Here is a 14,660-nt window from a genome sequence, read left to right on the forward strand (position 1 = left end):
CCAGCAGCTGTCTTAGTTTTGCGTCATGATCTTTTTCAGCTGCATCATCATTGTCACCCTCTCCACAGATAAGGATGTCATCTGCTATTATCCGTATTCCTGGGAGCCCCTCCAATGCCTGAGTCAACCTGTCTTGGAACACTTCAGGAGCAGGGCTGATCCCCATGGGCATTCTAATCCATCTATACCTGCCACATGGCGTTGTGAAGATAGTGAGATAGCTTGACTCTTCTGAAAGCCTTATGTGCCAGAACCCATCCTTCACATCAAAAATACGATAAAGACTCTCACTTTGGTCAGATCAGGAAGAACATCATCTATGGTGGGCAAAGGAAAGTGTTGACGCTTTAGTGCTTTGTTAAGTGGTCTTGGGTCGATGCAGATTCTTAGCTTTCCCGATGGTTTCTTCACCATCACCATGCTGCTAATCCAATCTGTGCTGTTTTTGACATGAGCTATGATGCCTCTCTCCACCAGGCTTCCCAGCTCATCTTTTAGATGTTTCATCAGAGCCACTGGAACTCTTCGTTTTGGAAGCCTCACCGGTTTAACTGCAGGATCCATTTCTAGGTTATATTCTCCTTCCAGGCATCCATCTCCTTCAAATACATCAGCATACTCTCTACACATGTCACTCTTGTCCCACTGATCCTTTCCTTTGCGACGCACCGTTGTAACAATATCATCAATCGCCATGATATTGTCATGCTGTATTCTTACCAGATCCATTGCTTGCACGGCCTTGTTTCCTAGCAGGGGTATTGACAAGCTTCCCTGCACTTTAAATTACAGCCTGTAGAGTTTTCTGTTTATGGGGTTTCTTATTTTATTCTGCATTTTCCTACAGGTTTCAGTGCGCTCTTATTTTACATGACCAGGATCTGTTCAGTCTTTTCCATCACTGTATCCGGGGTGTAACAGCCGAATGGGAATTACGTTACAACTGGCTCCACAGTCTAGTTGAAATCTTACTGGACTTTCTCCTATCAGCATGGTTGCAAACAGTTGTTTCTCATGCTTGTCCTCCCTCTTTTGTGAACTGAGGCTGAGGATTTCCTGAAACAGTTCCTCATCCATTTCTGCTACACTATGTATTCCTTTTCTCTTAGTCTCTTTTGTTTTGCATGTGGTTGCAAAATGGTTTACAATCCTAAATCAGGAAAACACAGATGCCTACACTCAAACAGAAGAGAGAATGCCTTCTTTTGGATCTCAATCCACCTGCTGCTCAAACTGCCACAGACTTCTACAAAAGATTGCAGTTCTCGAAACAAAGTTACTTGTGGTGCTGCCGACCCTGCCAGAACATACAGCAGAGCTTCATCGTGGTCCCTCTCAACATAAAGCTGGTGAGTCCTGTGAACCTAATGCTTCTAAACAGGTCATAGTGAGCTCAGAGAAATTTAAAGTAATTGAGGACACAAACCAATGGCATAAAAAGGGTGCGAGACCCAAAGGTGTTCAAGACATTAGACTGTCACAAGTGTAACAAATTGCTGCATTAGCATCATCTACCCCAGATATGGGTACAACTCGAGTAGCTAATATTGGTATTCCACCACCCCCTGTGCGGCTTGAAAATAGATTTGAAGCACTAGTGTGTTTGGGCGAAGAATCCCCAAATGTAAATGGACACAGATCACATCAGACAGTAGCTAAAAGCGCTAACAGACGCTTAATATCATACAGGCAGCGGCGCTCCACTCAGACAGCAGCCAAGCCAAGCACGCTGATAGTATGTGACTCTATAATCAGAATCATTGGAAGCAAGGCTACCCGTACATACTGTTTTCCTCGAGCAATGGTTTCTGCTGTTAACAAGGAACTTTGCAACATTTGTGCAATGGCTTGTATACCATCTCATGAGTGAGTGGGTGTGTGTGTCAAGATGGCGCCAGTGTATTTGGCCGGCCGTCTACTACTCCTGATTGTTTGGATGTTCGTTGTATTTTTATTGACTGTTTTAAATACTGCAGACTCTCTATTGGTGTATGATCGCCAAACTCTTCTTAATATTAGTTAGGCTGTTGAAAATACAGCGATCTATAATGTTAATCAGGGTGGAAAAAACTACTCAACCCCTCCTCCGCTCTTGTGTGGATTACTTGACTTTCTTCGTCGGACCCTATGCTCTCCTGGGAGGAAGAAGCGACGCCACGGTGACCTACTGGTGAAACGCGGTGGCCTACTGGTGAGAGCTAGGACCTTGATGGCCTTGTTTCCAGAGGCTGATCCCCGCTGGATTTTGTCCAAGCTTGGCGTGGATTGTTGCCGGTATTTGCTCCCACGCTCTCGTGATCCCACGTATGGGTGGCTGGTGCCCAAAACAGTTGCTGGTGTGGATGGGAATCCGTCGGCCAACATTTATCGGCCTCCTCATTTTAGAAGAGGTGGTGTGGACATCTCTCTCCTCCGATCCTTTGATCGTGTACTTAAGTTGCTGAAAGACTCAACTCCAGTGAGGTTTTCCTTGGTGAATGCTAGATCACTAGCCAACAAGTCTTTTATTCTGAATGACTTTTTCACTCTCAGGGACTTGGACATGTTGTGTGTGACGGAGACGTGGATCGGTGTTGGTGAGTCAAGTGTATTTTTAGAAGCCGTACCTCCGAATTGTACATATTTTAATGCTCCACGGCTTATGGGTCGAGGAGGTGGAGTAGCAGTTATTTTTAAAGAACTCTTAAACTGTCATTGTCTGTCTGCTTACTCCTATTTCAGCTTCGAACTCAGTATTTTTGAACTAAGCTTGACTTATTCGGTGTTGTGCGCTGTTGTCTATCACCCACCCAAATATTACAAAGACTTTATTTATTGAGGAGTTTTCAGATTTCTTGGGTGAAATTTTGCTAAAATATAATCAGGTCTTAATTGTTGGGGATTTTAACATCCATGTGTGTTGTCCTGTCAAACCCTTGGCTAAAGCCTTTCTTAATTTGGTGGAGTCTTTTAACTTAACTCAGCTTGTGGCTAGTCCCACACATTTGTGGTCATATCTTAGATTTGGTTTTATCATATGGCTTGCCAATTGGTAATGTTGAAGTCGGTGATGCTGTTTTCTCTGATCGTTTACCTGTTTTCTTTGAGATATGTATTACCTGTGATCCTAAAGTGACTGCTCCACCCCGTCACCATAGAACAATTAATTCTTCAACCATTCAATAATTCTCAGAGGCTTTTAATGCTATTGACGATGACTATTCAAGGTCTTCATACGGCCTTAACACTGATGATCTGACTTCTTTGTTCTCTTCAACTTGTCGTAATATCTTGGGTACTGTGGTGTCGGAACTTAGAGCCCGCCTCCAAGCTGACATATCACAAGGGTGATTTATACTTATAACTATGACTGTATCATCATCTACTTTGACCAAATTTTTCCAATTACACTATGATTAATATTGATGAAATAGTGAGAAAACTCCTCAGACCTGGATGAGAATGAGCAAAAAATAGTTTCACCGTCCGAGCTGCCCCACAAAAGAACACTGAACTTCCCCTTCAAATTTTCCCTCAATACATACCCTCGCGCTTCTAAGCGCCTCCTCTTTTCATTCTTCCTACTTTCAGACAAGTTCCCATTATGTTTCAAGTTGTTCTCTGAGGCCCCGCCTGATCATTTACATGTTTCCTCTGAAATCCCCTTATTTTCCCCGAATTACCTCATACGCCCCTCAATGACTTCATGTCCTCCCTTTCTGAATTCCCCTTATTTTCCAGAATCATCACCTGACCCTTACTCATATGCCCTTATATGGATTTTCCTCCTTTCTCGATTTCCTATTATTTTCAGCCTTTTTCGTCATTGTTATTAAAAATTATGCTCAAGAGAGTTCTACTTCCTTGTTGTTATCACATTTGCCACTCAGCCTTTCGTGGCAGACACTTCGTGGATTAATCCTCTCCTTAGCTACAATGAGTAAGTCGTTCTCAGTTCTACTCTTACTATCTTAAAAGTGTTTACTGATTATATGATTATACGTTAACTTCATAAGTTTAACTGTGTCATAAGTCCTTACTTCTACTTGTTTAATTTATATCGTATTTCTATTGTTGCTAAGCTTTGTTGCTACTGTGTATATTGCTGGAGTCCTTAATGTTGGCTCTTTTAAGCTTTGTTAAACTTTTGACCTCTACTATGATCTCAGTCTGGCCTTCAGACTGGGCTTGCTCATTGCATTCTTTAAGCCTTAGTTCCTCTATTTCTTATCAGGGCTACTCCTTTTTCCTTTAGATTCCCAGCCTCAGGGTCAGCCAATTCGTCCTGGTCACACCATCTGGATTTCTTGGTCTACTCCCTATAGGAGGCCAGTTCCCCTGAGGTCATGGCCAGCTATCGCCATTATCATCTGCGTCATCTTACTCAGGAGTTCTGCTCTTTCCTGGAACGACTGTATTCCCCTAAACTCCCGGAGCAACCTCTCTCGCTCTTCCACATTGTACAGATGCCTTTGACTCACTCTTCTTCAACTCAAACACCTCTGCCTCCTATCCTGGTGGATCAAAGGACACAAACTGATGGTTGTCCTCATGCTGAACCCTGTTGCCCTAGGCTGACAACTCCTGCTTCTCTTCCTCATATCCCATCTCCTCCTTTTGCCTACATCCGTCATTTCTCCCCCAGCATGGCCTCTTCTCCCTCTAACTCTGAGCCTGGTTCCCCAGGCTTTGTTCCTTCTTCTCCCTCTCCTAGGCCTGGATCCCCAGACTATACTCACACTTATCCAAGGCCTGATAGCTCTGGGTCTCATTATTATTACTAAGTTTATTTGAAATAAACTTCTCTTTCCTTTTATATTTTTCTGAGTCCTGTGTGGTTTATTTTGATTAGTTTACTACCTCAATCTTATTATGACATATGAGCTCTATTCCCATGTACCCTATGATACCAATCATAATAATCCTTAATTATGCTCCTTTGGGGCGCTCCTTAATATATCAAAGATTTTTCACAACATCAGTGGCTCCTTTTAAGATGGTTCGAGCAAAACCTAGAACTCAACCATGGCTGAACACTACGACTCAAACTGTAAGGCTTGAGTGTAGAAGGGCGGAATGCCGCTGGAAGAAGGATAAATAACAGATTTCCTTTGATATTTTGAAGGAGAGTCTGCTTAAATACCAAAAAACTGTTAAATCTGAGAAATCAAAGTATCTTTCTAGTGTCATATGTAATAACTCCAACAAGCCAGCTGTGCTATTTAGTACAATTAACTTGGTTTTAAACGCTCCCCAAGCAGCTTGCCTAGAGCCGTCAGCCGAGATGTGTGAGAAACTTTTAGACTTTTTTATTGACAAGATTGAGGCTGTTAGAGCTAATATTTTGCTCCCTTCAACTTTTTCTTCCATTCCCACTGAGTGCTCTGCTGTTTTTGATCAGTTTGAGTCGGTGTCTCTTGATTCACTGAAAGAGACCTTTGTTAAAAAGAAACCCTCCTCATGTATTATGGATGTTGTCCCTTTCTGTCTTCTTAAAGATTCATTTGAAACCATTGGTCCTAAAATTCTTGCTATTATCAATAGCAGCCTGGCTTTAGGAGTTGTACCTAAATCTTTTAAACATGCAGCTGTGGAACCAGTAATCAAGAAACCTAATTTGGATCCATCAGTTTTTTCTAATTATAGACCTATCTCAAAAGACCTAGACCTATCAATAGATCTATCCCATTTCTATCCAAACTATAGGAGAAGGTTGTATTTGGACAATTGAACTCATTCTTAGATTTACATGGTATTCATGAAGTATTTCAGTCTGGTTTTAAAGCACTACACAGCACAGAAACTGCACTATTGGAGGTTTTTAATGACCTACTACTTGCCACTGACTCTGGTGACTGTGCTATTTTAATTTTACTGGACCTTTCGGCTGCATTTGATACAGTTGACCATAATATCTTGATTTCACGGATCGAACAATGTGTTGGTATTAAGGGTACTGCTCTGCAATGGTTTAAATCCTTTTTCGGTTCATCTTGGAGACTATGTCTCCTCAACTGCTATACTCACACGTGGGGTCCCCCAGGGCTCCATTTTGGGGTCTATTCTGTTCTCCCAGTATATGCTCCCTTTGGGGCAAATTTTTAGGAAATTTGGTATTTCTTTTCATTGTTATGCAGATGACCTGCAAATTTATCTGCCTTGAAATGCAAAGATACCTGCTCTCTAGTGCACCTACTGCAGTGCTTTGAAGAAATTAAGACCTGGATGGCACTAACTTTCCTTAATTTTAATGAAAAGAAAACAGAAGTGGTGTAAAACCTGATGGTATGTTGAACGTTAACAGGTCTGGCAAAAAAGAAAACAATAAAATCTTTCGGTGAAACATTAGACGTACCTCTGGGGGAATACACCGTTGTGGCAACAATTTCAAGGTCCGCTGAAGTTTTAGTTTGAACCATTTTCAGAGTCAAGACTTTAAATGAACTTGAAGCTCAAGTCACTCACCACTGGTCAGCAGAAGGGCAAGAGCAAGAGTCACAAGCAGCATCTTCATGATTCTGAAATTGATTTCAGCAGCTCCATCAGATGGAAAACTGGGAAAGCTTTGCTAATGTTGCTCATACCTAGCTTTATGTTGTGTTATATAAGGAAATCTAAAAACACATTCTGTCATAACCAATGCAAATGCATGCCAAAGAACTTACCTTGAGCGTTACACACTACAGTATGAAATTAGTCTCTGAGCTTGAACTGTGCACTTGTTCTACATCCCACAGGTTCATCATTCATCTTTTAAATGAGCCTCTTGGTCAGGTTCCCACCCTCCTGGTCACATGCTTCTCTAGTCCTGTGATTTATAATATTTATTCTTTCTAATTGTTAGTTTAGCATGGGGTGGTGTACCTGAGGGGGCAAAGTGTTAAATACATTTTAGAAATAGGAAAATGTAAATATTTACTAATCTATGTATTTGTTCAGAAATGTGTGCACGCTGAAGATTAGCCTAAGAATATGTAGATAAAACAGAGCTAATCGTGACTGTACTTGTCTTTGAATGCACACCTATTGAAATTTCCCACCCTCCTAGTCGCGAGTTTCTCTAATGTTAATTATTCATTTCACAACAAATAAATTTTAATTGTGTAGCACTTTTAACACTGGACTTTGTCAGGAATCAGCTTTCTGGAAATAAATTAAGCAGATTTAAAATTCTAAATGAGCAAGCTAGAGGTGTTGATGGCAAGGAAAGGCTCCCTGAAGTGATATTAGGAATAAACACCATGAGGCATAAATACAAATCTTTATACTCCTATAAATCTGTGAAGCAAGTGGAGAGAAATTAGCATAGCTGCTGTTCATAACATTAGCAAGCACTAGATGATAATGTGCATTTGATCAGATGTACTGGAGCCCAAGGTTATAGGATGTGCTATGTGTATGCCTGGATAAAGGGATATGTCAGTAACCTACATTTAAACTGGGACAGTGTGTCTGAACCCCGAACAATGTCCAGAAAGCTGTTGCAACGTTTAGGAGCTAAATACAAACATGCTCCACTGCCTCAAGTAGACTTAGATATTCTGGGAACTACCAGAAGTCCAGAGTTTTGTGAACTCAAAGAGTGTGACTGGTTAGGTATATGGGAGATAAACCGATTAGAGCATTGTAATTAAATTGGTATAGTTTGTCATCCATTCTAAACTTAACAGGTAGGCAATGCAGGAATGATAAAATTGGCGTTATATGTTTATTTTTTCTCGACCTTGTAAGAACTCTGGCAGCTGCATTTTGCACTAACTGTAGCCTGCTAACTGAAGATCCATAACAAGCACCTAGTAATGCATAAGAATATACCAGTCTGGGGCTCATAAATGCATGAACTATCTTCTCAGCATCAGAAACAGATAGGATGTTTCAAAGCTTAGAAATATTTCTAAGGTGGAAAAGGGCTGTCTTTGTAATATCGACAAAGGGATATTTAAAGTACGAGTTGCTATCTAATATAAGACCCAGGTCTTTCAGTGTCGAGCCAATGACAACAGCACATCCCTCTAAATTCAAGTTGAATTGTGAAAGCTGTGGACCGATTTTTGGACCGATAAGTAATATCCCTGTCATAGATCATCCGATCTTTTTATCTTTAACACACAGTTAACCTAGACAACTTATGTATTTCATCTGGTTTTGATGGGATATATAACTGGGAGTCGTCAGCATTACAATGGAAATCAATCAGATTGATTTTAATTTTGTTTCCCAAGAGAAGCATGTATACTAAGAAAAGCAGAGGTCCTAAAACTGATCCTTTTGTGACCCCATATTTCACAGGCATTCAACTGGATAGTTCCCCAGTTAAATCTACAAAACGGTATCGATCAGACAGGCAGGACCTAAATAATCTTAATGCCTGTTCTTGAAAAGATGTGTAATTTTATAAGGGGAAATTCTATTCTATTAATCAAAGATAATAGTTCAAGTAAACTTTCCCTAAGTTGCACAGAAGAATGCAGCAGAGTCCTGTGGAATATCAAACTTCTTTATTCAATACACTTGCGTGACTTCCTCTAATCTTGTCTTTGCACAAGCAGTGCAACGGTCACTCCGTTAGTCTCCGTTATTTCCCCACACCTGCAGCCTGCAATGTTCTTGTCTCTTCAGCCTAGTGTGCACCTGGAAACAGTTCAGTTCCCCTTTGTTACTTTTTTGCTGTTCCTAGTTTTTGGTGTGTGACCGTATTGGTACAGAATGTTCAATGTTAATTTTTGTCATTCACAACATTTTCTATTACATTTCCACCCTTTTGAATCACAAAAATGGACATAAAATTGCTAAGGAAAAAACATTACTGCAATTACTGATCTGTATAATACACATATATTAGACTTAATCATGCATGCTTGTGCTAAAATGTGGTTGGAATAGGGTTTCTTAAGCAAGCATTAGCTAAAACAGTGATGACAAAACAGAAAATGGGTCTTCTTCTAGTTGACTCCACACTTGTGTCCATCTTCAATGCTGTTCTTAGTGCGTTTATACATGTGGGCTTGTCTGTGTTGTTCTCGTACCATCTGGCGCCGGTTCTGTTTAGGTATCGTCTATGTTGATGTCTGCGCTCCTTCTCTGTCGCGTTGCACGTTTTTGAGATGCAGACCTGGGCCATAGTCGTAAGGGTGTTGTCAAAAGTATCATTTTGAGGTGTGATGGTGGTTGTTATAGTAGACTTTGGGAACACCTTACACATGACATGACTCATTAGTATGTTGCCTGGCCGTCCAGTTGGCGAATTTCCAGAATTTGTTGGCATGTGGATGAGACGACGCTGGGTCGCTCCAGATGATCAGCAGCACTGACAGGATCAAGAAGACTCTCATTTTCCCTTTATCTCACCCGGCACACTCTTTTCCCGTACCCCCAGTCACTGAGATTAACCCAACTTCTTGAGTCTACTTGATGGCGCTTCAGGGCAAATACGTTTCCGTATTCAATTACGCACCTGGCCCACCCAGCAGACTATTGGGTGTCTCAGTAATCTAGTGCACGTCACTAGTGTCTTTCGGTGGAGCCGAAACCTTCCGTGTGTGGCTTTGATGGGTCCAGGACCCTCGTCCATCAACCTTACACACTGTACACCTTACATCCACCTCAGGGATGATCAGTTTTTCCTCCAGAAGTCCTTGACCAGAATCCACTAAACAGGTTTCAGCTTACTCTTAAACTTGCCTTTTTCCTGTTCCTTGACAACCTACTTAGAAACAACAGCGAGAGCACGGCATGGCTTTTCACAGAATTTAATCATAGCATCATCACACATCATTGTCAATACAGTACTGTTGGTGGGACATAGGGGTGTTATTCCTGTGCTTGGGGACTGCCAAAAAGAATTTCAAATGAGCATAGGTTAGATCGTTCTCTGATATGTGTTCTCATGTAATGTAACACTAATGGGTAACACTAATGGCCAATTTGTTTTCTAGAGTGTTTCTAGATTTGGTTTCTAGAGTTTCTTTGTCACTCCTTATGCACTCAGGGATTCCCCAACTAAATATAATTTATGTAAGCAGTGCCTTTGCTACTGCTGTGGAGTCTTGTTTAGCTGTTGGGAAAACCTCTACCCATTTAGAGAACATGTCAACTATTATTAGGCAATACCTTTTGGTCAGGGATGCCCGGTGTCATCTGTAATGTCTGTTTCAGTTGTTCAAATGCAGCTTTTGCATTCTCAGTCCAAGTCACTTTGCTGTGTGCTTGTAGGCCTTGTCCATGAGCAGTTGCGCTCAGTTGAAGAAGAAGAAGAAGTTTTATTTATATAGCGCCTTTCCGTAGCTCAAGGTCACTTTACATTTCACAAATACAGTACATTCAGACACTTACATATACATCTATACATACACATATATAGTTATCAGGGCACTCAAGGCTACTGTGTGCATGATGTACTACTGTCAACAGTGCAAGATATCTGGAGACTGTTTCATTGTCCTCTTGTCTACACAAGGAGATTTTTGTCAAGTCCATTTTTACCAGAAAATTAAAAAGATCATGTTCCCCGAGTGTGTTGGAAAGAGGATCATCTTGTCTCACACTTCTGAGAGCTGCATTCCTTTGTGCACATCTGTGTGTGTAACATCCTGCTAGAAAGTGAACTGTCTGTTGATTGGATGTAGAAGTAGTAGCAGTAGGAAGCATTATAAAAGCTGGTGGTTGGTTATTGTTCATCTGTGGGGGTGCCTGAGGTGGCGGTCTGAGAGGGCAGCCATCCAGGTCTGGGTGTACAAAAGATTTAAAACACTGAAGAGAAAAATATTGTGAATAAGTTTGTGTGTGATTTGCATGCTCTTTTACTTCTTGTCTCTTGTCTTTGAAGCCTTATGCTCCTGCAATTTGTCTTTGAATTTTTCTCTCAATACCTTTCACTATCACTACATTTTTCTGGAAATCCACAGTCCATTACCCACTTACAATTATTGTGATACAGAACCAGGTCCATAATTAGTTATCATAAATTGAACATTAGGATGTTTACAGGCCCTTAAAATTGTCAAACTTTTCCTCTCTTCGTACAGTATATTGTTACATCAGGGGTGCCGTGTGTACTAGCCATCCATAGCCCTAAATTCTCTGTTTTCAGACTTTGATTTTACATTTACATTTACAGCATTTGGCAGACGCCTTTATTCAGAGCGACGTACATAAGTGCTTAAATCTCTAACATTGAATACATTAATGCTGTTTCACTAGGTTACATTCTTAAGATACCATGAGTTTAAAACATTTGTTCAAAGTTACAATGAAAGTGTCAAAGGTTTTTTTTTTTTTTTTTTTTTTAAGTGCTAGTTGAAGTGTTTCCTGAATAAGTAGGTCTTCGACCGTCTCTTGAAAATAGCCAGTGACTCAGCTGTCCGGACCTCTAGGGGAAGTTCATTCCACGTTCATTTTATAAGCCTATACATCTCTCTCCATCCATCCATTTCCATCCATTTTCTACCGCTTATCCGGGGCCAGGTCGCGGGGGCAGCAGTCTAAGCAGGGATGCCCAGACTTCCCTCTCCCCAGACACTTCCTCCAGCTCTTCCGGGGGAATACCGAGGCGTTCCCAGGCCAGCCGAGAGACATAGTCCCTCCAGCGTGTCCTAGGTCTTCCCCGGGGCCTCCTCCCGGTTGGACATGCCCGGAACACCTCCCCAGGGAGGCGTCCAGGAGGACACCGAAACAGATGCCCGAGCCACCTCAGCTGACCCCTCTCAATGTGGAGGAGCAGCGGCTCTACTCTGAGCTCCTCCCGAGTGACTGAGGTCCTCACCCTATCTCTAAGGGTGCGCCCAGCCACCCTGCGGAGGAAACTCATTTCGGCCGCCTGTATCCGGGATCTTGTCCTTTCGGTCATGACCCAAAGCTCATGGCCATAGGTGAGGGTAGGAACGTAGATCGACTGGTAAATAGAGAGCTTCGCCTTGTGGCTCAGCTCTTTCTTCACCACAACAGATCGGTATATCGACTGCAGAAGATACACCGATCCGCCTGTCGATCTCCCGCTCCATCCTTCCCTCACTCGTGAACAGGACCCCAAGATACTTAAACTCCTCCACTTGAGGCAGGAACTCTCCACCAACCTGAAGAGGGCAAGCCACCCTTTTCCGGCTAAGAACCATGGCCTCGGACTTGGAGGTGCTGATTCTCATCCCCGCCGCTTCACACTCGGCTGCAGACCGTCCCAGTGCATGCTGAAGGTCCTGATTTGAAGAAGCCAACAGGACAACATCATCTGCAAAAAGCAGAGACGAAATCCTGTTGTCCCCAAACCTGACTCCCTCCGGCCCCCAACTGCGCCTAGAAATCCTGTCCATATAAATAATGAACAGGACCGGTGACAAAGGGCAGCCCTGCCAGAGTCCAACATGCACCGGGAACAAGTCTGACTTACACCCGGCAATGCAAACCAAACTCCTGCTCCGGTCATATAGGGACCGGACAGCCCTTAACAGAGGGCCCCGGACCCCATACTCCCAGAGCACCCCCCACAGGTCATCACGAGGGACACAGTCAAATGCCTTCTCCAGATCCACAAAACACATGTGGACTGGTTGGGCAAACTCCCATGAACCCTCCAGCAACCTGGTGAGGGTATAGAGATGGTCCAGTGTTCCACGACCAGGATGAAACCCGCATTGTTCCTCCTGAATCCAAGGTTCGACTATCGGCCGAATTCTCCTCTCCAGTACCCTGGCATAGACTTTTCCGGGGAGGCTAAGGAGTGTGATCCCCCTATAGTTGGAACACACCCTCCGGTCCCCCTTCTTAAACAGAGGGACCACCACCCCAGTCTGCCAGTCCAGAGGCACTGTCCCCAAACGCCACGCGATGTTGCAGAGGCGTGTCAGCCAAGACAGCCCCACAACATCAAGAGACTTAAGGTACTCAGGGCGGATCTCATCCACCCCCGGTGCCTTGCCACTGAGGAGCTTCTCAACTACCTCAGTGACCTCAGCTTGGGGTTCGACGAGTCCACAACCGAGCCCTCGGCCTCTGCTTCCTCAATGGAAGACATGTTGGTGGGGTTGAGGAGATCCTCGAAGTACTCCTTCCACCGTCCGAGGATGTCACCAGTCGAAGTCAGCAGATTCCCACTCCCACTGTAAACAGTGTGAGCAGGGCACTGCTTCCCCCTCCTGAGACGCCGGACGGTTTGCCAGAATTTCTTCGAGGCCAACCGATAGTCCTTCTCCATGGCCTCACCGAACTCCTCCCAGACCCGAGTTTTTGCCTCTGCAACCACCCGGGCTGAAGCTCGCTTGGCCCTCCGGTAACTATCAGCTGCCTCCGGAGTCCCCCGAGCCAACCAGGCTCGATAGGACTCCTTCTTCAGCTTGACGGCATCCCTTACTTCCGGTGTCCACCACCGGGTTCGGGGGTTGCCGCCACGACAGGCACCGGAGACCTTACGGCCACAGCTCCGTGCGGCTGCATCAACAATGGAGGTGGAGAACATGGTCCACTCGGACTCAATGTCTCCAACCTCCCTCGGGATCTGGTTGAAGCTCTGCCGGAGGTGAGAGTTGAAGATCTCTCTTACAGGAGACTCTGCCAAACGTTCCCAACGGACCCTCACAGTACGTTTGGGTCTGCCAAGTCTGTCCAACTTCCTCCCCTGCCATCGGACCCAACTCACCACCAGGTGGTGATCAGTTGACAGCTCCGCCCCTCTTTTTACCCGAGTGTCCAAGACATACGGCCGGAGGTCAGATGAAACAACCACAAAGTCGATCATCGACTTCCGACCTAGGGTGTCCTGGTGCCATGTGTACTGATGGACACCCTTATGCTTGAACATGGTGTTTGTCATGGACAAACTGTGACTAGCACAGAAGTCCAATAACAGAACACCACTCGGGTTCGGTTCGGGGGGCCGTTCCTCCCAATCACGCCCCTCCAGGTGTCACTGTCGCTGCCCATGTGAGCGTTGAAGTCCCCCAGTAGAACGACGGCGTCCCCAGTCGGGGCACTTTCTAGCACCCCTCCCAGAGACGCCAAGAAGTTCGGGTACTCTACACTGCCATTTGGCTCATAAGCACAAATAACAGTGAGAGACCTCTCCCCGACCCGAAGGCGCAGGGAAACGACCCTCTCGTTCACTGGGGTGAACTCCAACACATGGCTGCCTAGCTGGGGGGCTATGAGCAAGCCCACACCAGCCCGCCGCCTCTCACCGCGGTCAACTCCAGAGTAGTAGAGAGTCCAGCCTCTCTCGAGGAGTTGGGTTCCAGAGCCCAAGCTGTGCATGGAGGCGAGCCCAACTATCTCTAATTGGTATCTCTCAACCTCCCGCACCAGCTCAGGCTCCTTCCCCCCCAGCGAGGTGACATTCCATGTCCCTAGAGTCAGATTCCGTGTCCGGAGATTGGGTCGCTGAGGCTCCCGCCTTCGACTGCCACCCAATCCACATTGCACCAGCCCCTTACGGTTTCTCCTGCAGGTGGTGGGCCCACAGGAGATCGGCCCCATGTCGCTCCTTCGGGCTGAGCCCGGCCGGGCCCCGTGGGGTAAGACCCGGCCACCAGGCGCTCGCATGTGAGCCCCAACCCCGGGCCTGGCTCCAGGGTGGGGCCCCGGTTGCACCATACCGGGCGACGTCACGGACCTTGTTATAATTTTCTTCATAAGGGTTTTTGAACCGCTCTTTGTCTGGCCTGTCACCTAGGACCTGTTTGCCTTGGGAGACCCTA

General features: G+C 44.7%; 1 long non-coding RNA gene across 1 annotated transcript; it reads left to right on the plus strand.

Annotated features, from left to right (window-relative positions):
• Nucleotides 1-3,822: 3,822 nt before the first annotated feature.
• LOC125146093 lies at nt 3,823-4,795 on the plus strand. The gene is made up of 2 exons (XR_007144608.1): nt 3,823-3,919; nt 4,235-4,795. It is a non-coding gene; the product is annotated as an uncharacterized LOC125146093 (long non-coding RNA).
• The last annotated feature ends 9,865 nt before the right edge of the window (nt 4,796-14,660 follow it).

This window comes from Tachysurus fulvidraco, chromosome 12 (genome assembly GCF_022655615.1).
Source record: "Tachysurus fulvidraco isolate hzauxx_2018 chromosome 12, HZAU_PFXX_2.0, whole genome shotgun sequence".
Classification (NCBI taxonomy): domain Eukaryota; kingdom Metazoa; phylum Chordata; class Actinopteri; order Siluriformes; family Bagridae; genus Tachysurus; species Tachysurus fulvidraco.